This window comes from Stylophora pistillata, chromosome 1, assembly GCF_964205215.1.
Source record: "Stylophora pistillata chromosome 1, jaStyPist1.2, whole genome shotgun sequence".
NCBI lineage: Eukaryota > Metazoa > Cnidaria > Anthozoa > Scleractinia > Pocilloporidae > Stylophora > Stylophora pistillata.
The window spans coordinates 53,922,207-53,932,009 of record NC_142519.1 but is presented as its reverse complement, the minus strand read 5'-3'; the positions used below and the strand labels follow the sequence as shown (position 1 = coordinate 53,932,009).

The 9,803-nt window shown below is 37.8% G+C and overlaps 1 long non-coding RNA gene across 1 annotated transcript in view; it reads right to left on the bottom strand.

Moving 5' to 3' along the window:
* Window positions 1–492: 492 nt before the first annotated feature.
* LOC148743107 (uncharacterized) overlaps window positions 493–9,803 on the bottom strand; it is a 38,776-nt gene continuing 29,465 nt past the window's right edge. The window contains exons 3-4 of the long non-coding RNA XR_016002240.1: window positions 2,447–2,518; window positions 493–576 (exon numbers count right to left, since the gene is read on the bottom strand). This is a non-coding gene — a long non-coding RNA (uncharacterized LOC148743107). The remainder of the gene's footprint in view (window positions 577–2,446; window positions 2,519–9,803) is intronic.

Sequence of the window (9,803 nt, the reverse complement as noted above, 5' to 3'; positions counted from 1 at the left end):
CTTTCTTCATTGGCAAAAACTGTTTCAAAATTTGAATGATCAATGTTCAGTTTGTTTTTACAGGAAGTTCAGATCAGTTTAAAAATACGATTGACGTAGAACAGAATGTATTAACCAAAAATTAATTACGTATGTCAGAGAGCTCACAAAGTTACCAGCAGTTACCAATTCTTTAATTCGAGGTATGTAAGGCTACGCTGAGCACACTTCGCTCGCTACCAGGTTCAATTCATGAGTCCTTCCCACTGCGGAGACCACAACTGAATATGTACAGTCATCGTAACTCCTTTTCAATAATTTAAGTGGTTTAAGAATTAGCAGTACATTCAAATCGAAATTGCCCAAATTGTCTTAGAATTGACAATACAAAATTGTTCACGTTCGGAGTCACCATCTCGGAGGAGGATATGTTGTAATATATATTTTAAAACTTTAGATTTGGTAGAATTACTGATCCAAAACGGTATAAGACTCCAAAACCACAGAACTTACATGTTTTTAAATCCTTTCGCCTGCCGATATATACGTGGTAATTGGTCAGAGGACAAGTTCTTTATGTTGTTGTTGTTCAAGAAACTGCATTGGAAAAAAGGAAAACACAAGATAGGCCTGTTAAAAAGCAAGTAGGTTAACAGATTCATTTCTTTTTGTGCTGCCATTGTAAACTTGAAAGATAACAAGAAATATGACCACATCAGACAACTTTCTTAACATTTCATGAAACAGGAATTATCAAGTGCTCCTGATAATATTTTTCTTATATAAAGAAGTCGATGATTAGACGGCAGAATGCATGACTTTTCTTCTGTCGACGAAAGGAAATGCTTCCTTAAGATGTAAATATAGCCTCTCTTGTGATACAATGAAAATATATGAAGTTCATATATTTTGTACTGCGGTATTAGATACATATGATGCACGATCCTCGCAGTAGATAGCGCTATTTAAGCTTGTTAGCTCAATTGGTAGAGCGCTGCACTAGTATCGCAGAGATCAATGGTTTGAATCCCGTACAGGCCTGATTTTTTTCAGGTCTGATTTTCGCTATTGCTTCAACAGCGCTATCTACTGCGAGGATCGTGCATCATATGTATTTAATACCACGGTACAAAATATATGAACCTCATATATTTTCATTGTATCACATTTATCACTTTCACGGGTTTATTACGAATCAACTTAAAGGCCTGCTCCCAGTTGGCTTGTTAGCTCAATTGGTAGAGCGCTGCACTAGTATCGCAGAGGTCAGTGGTTCGAATCCCGTACAGGCCTGATTTTTTTCAGGTCTGATTTTTGCTATTGCTTAAATAGCGCTATCTACTGCGAGGATCGTGCATCATATGTATCTAATACCGCAGTACAAAATATATGAACTTCATATATTTTCATTGTATCACATTTATCACTTTCACAGGTTTATTACGAATCAACTTAACGGCTTGCTCCCAGTTGGCTTGTTAGCTCAATTGGTAGAGCGCTGCAGTAGTATCGCAGAGGTCAGTGGTTCGAATCCCGTACAGGCCTGATTTTTTTCAGGTCTGATTTTCGCTATTGCTTAAATAGCGCTATCTACTGCGAGGATCGTGCATCATATGTATAGCCTCTCTTTTTACACAATAACTACCAGACACAATTTCTATTTAATTCTCTGTTTTAAAAAGCTCTCTTTCTATTGATGTTTTCCCACGTCATATACCATATGCCAACAGAAAATTAAATCCTTATCTCGATGTCTTTACATAAATTTTTAATCAGGTGCTTGAGCAGCTTAGCGAGGGAAAGAGACTATATGAAATGGACCAGATTCCATTTACAATAGAAATTTGCTGAAGAAAAGTCAGCAGAATAGTATTTGGACAAGCTGAAGATAAACTGCTAAGTGTTTTGAATTCAATGTTACTCAGTTGGGAACAGATTGCTCGCCAGGCTTCCGTCGGCTTGAAAATGAAGGAATCAAAGCGGAGTAAAGACCTGTGCGTTTCAAAGAGGATCATTCCGATAGAATCATAAAGTATGTCTGAGTTGCCAAAAAAGACGAAGGGGGGGAGGAGGCTTGGCTGCCCTTCTACGATATCTGTCCCATCAAAATATCAAAATGTCGATAGACATGTCTTGCAAGTTGATGTTTCGAATTGTGAATTGTCTTTATGCTTGCTTCATAGTTAAGGGTTGCTGTAGCTTTAAACCCAGAAAAGGGATGGGAAAAGTATCAAAATCTTGAGGCAGCACAACGCTGCATGTTTTCAAGAACTTACATCCCAACTGGTGGTGTATGACGTTAAAGTAAAAGTGGAAAACCTGAAACAGCTTTATCACGCAGTCAGTTTATAATCGGTTCTGTTTACCGGAGAACAGTTATTTTTATACAAATCACGAGAATAGAGCTAGATAAGGTGGGAAAATCAGTCAGCAGCCCCATATCAAGCGGGACAAACATTTAACTCACAGTTCTTGAAGATAATAATTCTCAAAGAAGGCTCTTGAAGGTAGGTGTTCGAGTTGATTATACGACAAGTCGCTACAAAAAAGTAAACAAGGAATATCCAAGTTGGGAGATATGAAAGATTCGAGAGAAAAGACAGAAGAATATCATCCTTTAAAATGAATTTTTAGACATCCTGCAATTAAATTTACAACTTCGGGAACCAGGCTACCTACGAACCTTGAAGGCGCGAGACTGTAATGCACAAAAATTGAGCAACAGAAAATGTTCAATTAATCGAATTGATGGGGGTGGATTCATTACAATCAAGTTAATGAGGGAAATAAATAAGGGTAAAAAAAGTGGCTGCACTGGCTGTGATTTAGCTACAATGAAGCGATATCGCTGGAGAGTTAGTTGCTGAGGTTTACCGCTCTACCAGCTACCTAAAGCTAGATTGAAAGCCTCTCCCAGCTTAAAAGATCACCCAATATACGTGGCATGGCATGCTTCACCACCTGTTCATTCCCGCACCGGTCAGTTGACCTTGGATCGCCCACAAGTCCCAGTAAGTTAGTTAGGATAAAACGTTTTCTAGGCAAAAACATCATCACACGTTTCCGAGATAGTTCATTTGGTCCAAATGTTACCGCTGACAGCTTGAATTACTGACTTAGCATATTATTTTCAGCGAACTAAGCCTAGGATGGCTGCGCTAAATGTCAAATTGAAAGAAATGATGTATTCTGACTTCATTAAGTTGTCAAAACTGAATGACCCAGTGCTCAAATCCCTAGTGATGATTAATTCACCGCGAAGAAAAGTCGTGCTGAGAACTGAACCCAGTCAAGAGAGGATAACGTGTCTCCCATTGGCCCATTTAATAGATACTAAGGAGCCTTGTGTGGATTGTCAAGATGGGAGTTAATTAGATTTAACTTGCCATTAATCAGATAAACGTGACAAATTTAAATACGTCGAAGAGTTACTCTAAACAAGGCATTCTGTGACTTGAAACGTCAGGAGAGAAAGCACGGGATGAGAAATCTAAGCAGATCATCGCTTGTTGTTGATCTTGTGACACTAGGTGCTAACTAAATCATTCCAAATATACGTTGATTCCAGTAACTTCCTTCGTCGGTGAGAGATTTGCTGCTGATTCTGGCAGAGTTGCTAGTGTTTACTAATTCTTCCACACTCGAGATATCAGCATGCACTCAACAACTTCTCTAAAAGTGCGTTTTCCTCGCTCTGGCAGCCTCAGCATCTAAATTGTGACATTTCTGTCTTTTTTTATCGAGATTGCTTACTACAGTATTCAGCACGTAGCAACAAAATCGCACAAACGTCATGCTGAACAAGATGACTTCCGAAATGTTCAATCAAGAAATTTTTTTAGTTACTTAGGAAAAGTATTGTGATCCAGCATTCCAGAACAACGACCAGGCTCTCACACGTGTAACCTCGAGCACATAGTTCGTGATGCACGCACATATATTGCAGGCTTTTTCTTCAAAAAGCATGCAGAAGAGTGTATCCTCAGAATAAGGGTCATACGAAAATCGGAAAAGACTTTTCACGAATCCGAGTATCAAGTTTACAACACGATCAACCTTCCAGGTGCTGTTTTTCAAAATCTGTTCGTCTACTTAAACAGTGTTTTTCAAAATTCCTACTCTGGACATTTAGTTTCACATAGAAAATAGTGTCTAACAGATTTCACTTTAGTCTTATTTTATAGTTTATTGATATTTCAAGGTGTTAATGATAAAGATCTGAGATAGTGTCGTAAAGGTGGTTTTAATGTAAAACGTATCTCATAGAATAGGAAAGTGGTCAAGATAGGCACTCGTCCTCTAGTTTACCGCCATTTCAAATACGAACATACTCCTTGTTGCGTACAATAACTTGACTTTTATCTCCCTTTGGTCAATATTGAGGGCGGAAATTCTTTACAGGTACACGTGCTATTTCAGTGAAACAACTGTGAAACACGCAAGAATCTCTGAGTAGAGTGACGCTTGAGGCTCCGATTGGGTGGTTTAAATACGGAATAACCGAGGATTATCGCTCACAAGTTCAGGATTACAGAATAAAGCCCGAGTCTTATATATAACAATTATTCGCCTCAGGGTCGGTGAATATCGTCGAATAATCCCCGAGACGGAGTCGAGGGGATTTGTCGACAATATTCACCGAACCGGAGGCGAATAGTTATTTTAGTATAATTTCAGAGCTGAACAACAGAGAATTTTCTAAAATCATAACATTTTGGTAACATTTATTAACATTTTATTTTAACAATTTTATATAAACCGCGTGGAGCGCCTTATCTAGCGTTATCCAAGGAACCGCTCGACCAATCAGATTGTTTGAAACTCTTTGCTCAGCTCTGAAATTATAGTAAAAGTTGTTAATCCACAATAGGCATTATGGAATATGATTCCTGTTGTATTTTCAGTTTTCAGTGTTTGGGAGATCGAAATGCTTCAGATGCTCACGGATTTTAACATGGGTAAGATCTGAAGCGAGGCTTTTCATAGACTCTGCAGGAATCAGACAAAGCAAAAAATTCCTCTCTCAGCGTGCAATCGACAAAGACACTGATCTACGCTTTTTTATCCTCGTACCTTAATTACTGTAATACACTTCCTTTTGTTCTAACTAAATATCAGTTTGATCGTTTACAGAAAGTTCAGAACGCCACAGCTGGTATGATTTTCTAGATTACGAAATTTGAACAGATTACACCGACTCTCATTGACCTACACTTGCTACCTGTATCATTCAGAGTTCAATTTAAAATTTGCTTTTGACTGTCTTTAAGTCGTAGGATAATATGAGGTTTGTTATCTCTAAAACCTGCCTCCAACTATGCTCTTCGCTTGTCTACACAATCTCTTCTGTTCATTCCTTTGTCACGTGCTATAGACTTGGGGATCGCACTTTTGCTCATGCTGCCCCAGCTTTATGGTACTCGTTGCCGTGTGTTACCAATCAGATCCTTTAGCCACCTAGCTACTTTTAAGAAAGAACTCAAAACCTTTCTTTCTAGGAAAGCGTTCAGTACCAGTTTATATTACACGATAAAGCGTTTTTAAATATTTGCATAGTTTTTAGCGTTATTTAACTTTTTTTTGTTTATTTTTATTAATTATAAGAAAAAACACATTTACGATACGGGCAGAACAAAGCTCATCAGAACCAAAGTTTATGTTTCACTCTTTCCTGCTTCTTTTCCTTCGTCTATACGCCAGTTGATGTGTGGTTGTCTGCAACTTTATAATTTGGCGACTAGTTACACTGCCCATAAATTACTTTTGATACCGCATGAGTTCGCGTCCAGTTTACATAATAAAAGTGCCGTTCCTAGTCTGTTACAACGCTGGTGACATAGTTAAAACTGCAAAGCTGACCTCGGGCAATTTTCGTGCTTGTGGATATTGTCTATCCGATGCCAATCCGCGGGGAAGGATTACCTAAGTGTAACTCTTTTTTGTAAAAGCACCGTTTCACAGAAGCTGTTTTGGAAATTGCTTGCTCCGAAGATCGAGAATGTCAATAGAGTGATGTGTCGTACACTGTAAATAGAATAGTTTTGTGCCGTTACCATGGCAATCAGCCGCAAATAAAGTCCTTTCTCCTGTGTAGCTCTGTGTTACAATGCGCTCAGGTCCCCTAAATGCTAAAGTTCATTCCAGATTCTAGACTGTTGGGTTTTTGAGGCCTTCAGGATGCTGATACAACCATTTTACGCAGTGACCCACGCGCTCCTGTTGGAAGGTTGAATATGTCGTTCATAGCCAGATCGATTTCGTCAAAGTTAAGAGGAATCAATCAAATTTGAAGAAAGGTTTATCATGAGTGTGATTGACACTTCCCGAGTTGGTCATGCCATGTGCTACAGTTAGTAATCGCTTATTCAATTAATGTGAGTGAATCTGTAAAAGGGAAGCCCTTAAAGATTGAAACATGAAAGCGATGGATCATTTCCTATAAGTCGCCATCAGGTGAATTGGAATTTTCTCAAAGAACAGTGATAAGAATCAAATCGTACCAACCTACAACTTATTGCTGACACTTAGTCCAGCGTAAACTGAGAGTTATACATAAAAGTTATAAACCTCCTCAGTATCGCTTAGCCGTTCCCCGTCGATAAGTAATAGTTTGGATTGTATGGGTTGCCTCATTATGTTAAAGCTTTAGTCATTTTCGTAACACCAATCAATTTCAATTTTCCTGTAAATTATCGCTTTAACGTTACGCTGTATTCCTCAGTAAAGTTTTCATCGGTCGCCCTTTAAAAAAAGACGAGAATAGAACATATTTCGATATTTCTTCACATTTCTGCGCAGAAATATTAACATTCTGTTAACGTTCTGTCAACATCCTTTCATAAATTAGGCTTTCCTTAAAGTGTTAGGGTGTGGCAGTCAAAATCAATTGACAAAATCTTAATCTAATTAACTTGAAAAGAGAGGATTGTTGACTCATTTACTCTGAATGATTGACATGTGACTTCTCCATATCATTTCAAACCGTTCACAAAAGCTCACGGGTTATGAAGTTGCGACGGATAAAAAGAGGTAAACTAGGTGTGGGGGTTCAGGTGTGATTAGACAACGACACGGAAGAAAGTACCATATCACACTCATTTGCTTTGAAAAGCACTTCTAAGGAGGTGTGTGTGCTACTCCATTCAAAACGCAGTTATATTAATCCTGTCAAGGGAGGTTTTCTCGACTCTGTAAATCCATGTGGCTCCCAACAGCTTCTATAATTTTTCCTGGATCATGTTTATGGAATCGGTAAACAACTTGAAAAGATTGTTGTTGAGATTATAGAAACGATTTAAACAGTTAAAGGAAAAACTTTCGACCCCTCTCTTTCTTGTCTGCTAAAGGATTTCAACATTATGAGAGGTGACCTGTCTTAAACCTCTCCACGGAACCGTTGAAAATGAGGTTCGGAACAAAATTTTGTGTTTTGAAATAAAAATGTTCAGACATGTATAAATGAAAAGACAACAAGTAGGCAAACTTACCAAAATTCAATTACTAGTATAATATATGTGACAGAACTCTTGTTGTGCGATCATAGATTAATTTATAAATATTTCAAAAAAAAGTTCTCTTTCATGGTATATAGATCGGAGCGAGTTTGACAATGATCCTGAACGATGGTTGAATGAGCCTGCGATGTTGCGTATCCGCAGCCAACATTTTACTGTACTTAATGATTAAGTTCTCAGATATATCGCGTTGCTAAGGTGACTCAAAGAAATATGTTATTTGTTTATTTATTTATTTATTTGTCAACAATATTTTAGCACAGATTCCCAGTTCAGCATATGCTGGTTTAAATGGTTTAAATGGAGCTCTGCATACCCACCCCCGGGGAGGACACCATTATACAGTAATCTCGTACGTGGGAAATTAACGTCTGCTACCCCTAACAGTCATGAGGGACAAATTTCAAGAATCACCAAAATGTTTTATCGTAGGATTGCTGTTTTCAGGCTCCAACTGATATTTCGGTAAGGATGGGTGTCAATCAGCCACAGCTTAAAAACTAGACGTCAGTGTATTATGAAGAACAATGGAGTTGCCGGCGGTTTGGATTCTCCATTCTATTACCTCAAATCGCTTCTGTACGAATTTGCTGCTAGATAAATTGCGATCTAAATGTGCGAGAAACACTTGCCCAAATGTAATTAAGATTTTATTTGGTTGGTACTTAAAGTTTTTGTAGCCATGTAGTCCTTTTGAAAACTCCCAGGGGTAAGTTCGTTAACTGATTATTGGACAAGTCCCTGTCAGCAAGAAGTCATTACGTCAGATAGTTAAATTTGGACTGTTAGACAACGTGTAGAACTTTTTCGGACTATTACTGGGTGCAGAGGGCTCAAGATATTGCTGATTTAATTTTCACCTTGGAATACATATGTAAAGATGAGCCTTAACGTTAGCAAATATCAGTTAGCTATGCTTTCCTATCTCCTCTGAGACATTTGACATTGGTCGATGAGGTTTGAAAGGGATGTTTTTTGCGAGGAATATGATTTGGGACTCTCCATACGACTAGCCAAGATAAAACTCTTTGGTAGAATTATTATAGAGACAAATAATTCAAGATTTTTCTGGAATTATCCAACAAAAGTTAATAGTTTAACCGGCTCTCGATTACCCTCCTCCCCTGCCCTTAACTCATAATCGACGACTTTTTTTAAATGACTACGTAAATACGTAGGTCGACAATGCATTAGAAATTATAGTCCACTTTAAAGCCACTCCCTCCTCCGTGAAATATTTTATTGCCGCCACTTTCGCTAGAATGGTTACAATCCCATTGACAACATTCACATCGCTGATAATGGAAGTAAAACAACATTAGCATAGGCTTACCAGACTCAATAACGGATTATTAGGTAAACTGGAGCTCTTCACAAATTGTTGTATTGATTTGTGTCCATTTTCTCTCATGAGGGTCACTTTATTTATTCATATAATATAAATATACTTAGCGTAAACAACTAATTCTGAGTGGTCCAAGCGAGTTAAATATTAAAGCAAAACATCACTCTTTCTATCGGTTTACTGTTGTAATAACCCACGCCGAGGTGTGAGAAGAACTTCATTCTGTTTAAACCCTATCCGAATTGAACATATTGACTTTCATTCTTATAAAGAAGAAACGTTAGTCAACTCTCTCACAATACCGAAAGCACGCGCTGAACATCTTCGAAAAGCGAAAGAGAAGAAAAATTTCGTTGGAAAACACAGTTTTTAAATGGAAATGAAGTTTACTGAGAAGTTAAACCCGAGAAGACTTCAATTATATGACATTTAATGACCTAAAAAGCCAGGCGCGAAGAAATAATAAATTCTGAGTTTTTTATCGCAATGGCGGCCGTCCAGAAAAAGTTTTGCTTAAACTTTCTTTGGAGAGGAGTACGATCAATAAAAACATTTGCTGTCAGATGCAGTTATTGACCATACAATGCACGATTATTAAGTCTAAAGCTCGTCAAACTCGACTGTTAATGATTCGGTCACGACCAATAGCCTTACTTTTCACGATTACTGATTGCAATAGAACACTCTTTGCGACTAATAATGGCAAGAAAAGCCCTTTGCGATTAATACTCTTAATTTCAGGACTTTACGCCAAATAATCACTGAATTTTCCTCTCTACAAATCAATTTTTTATTTTAATTGTCAAGTTCAACATCATGTCTAATGTTCCGTGCGCACTCTGTTTGTTTCTGCATCGCATTTATCGCAGTGATTGTCATGCTAAACTTTTAATTAAAGACGCGTAATTTATTTTTTCAGTTGTTCTGTTCAGTTTCAACCAGGCTAATATTTAGTTATTGTAATT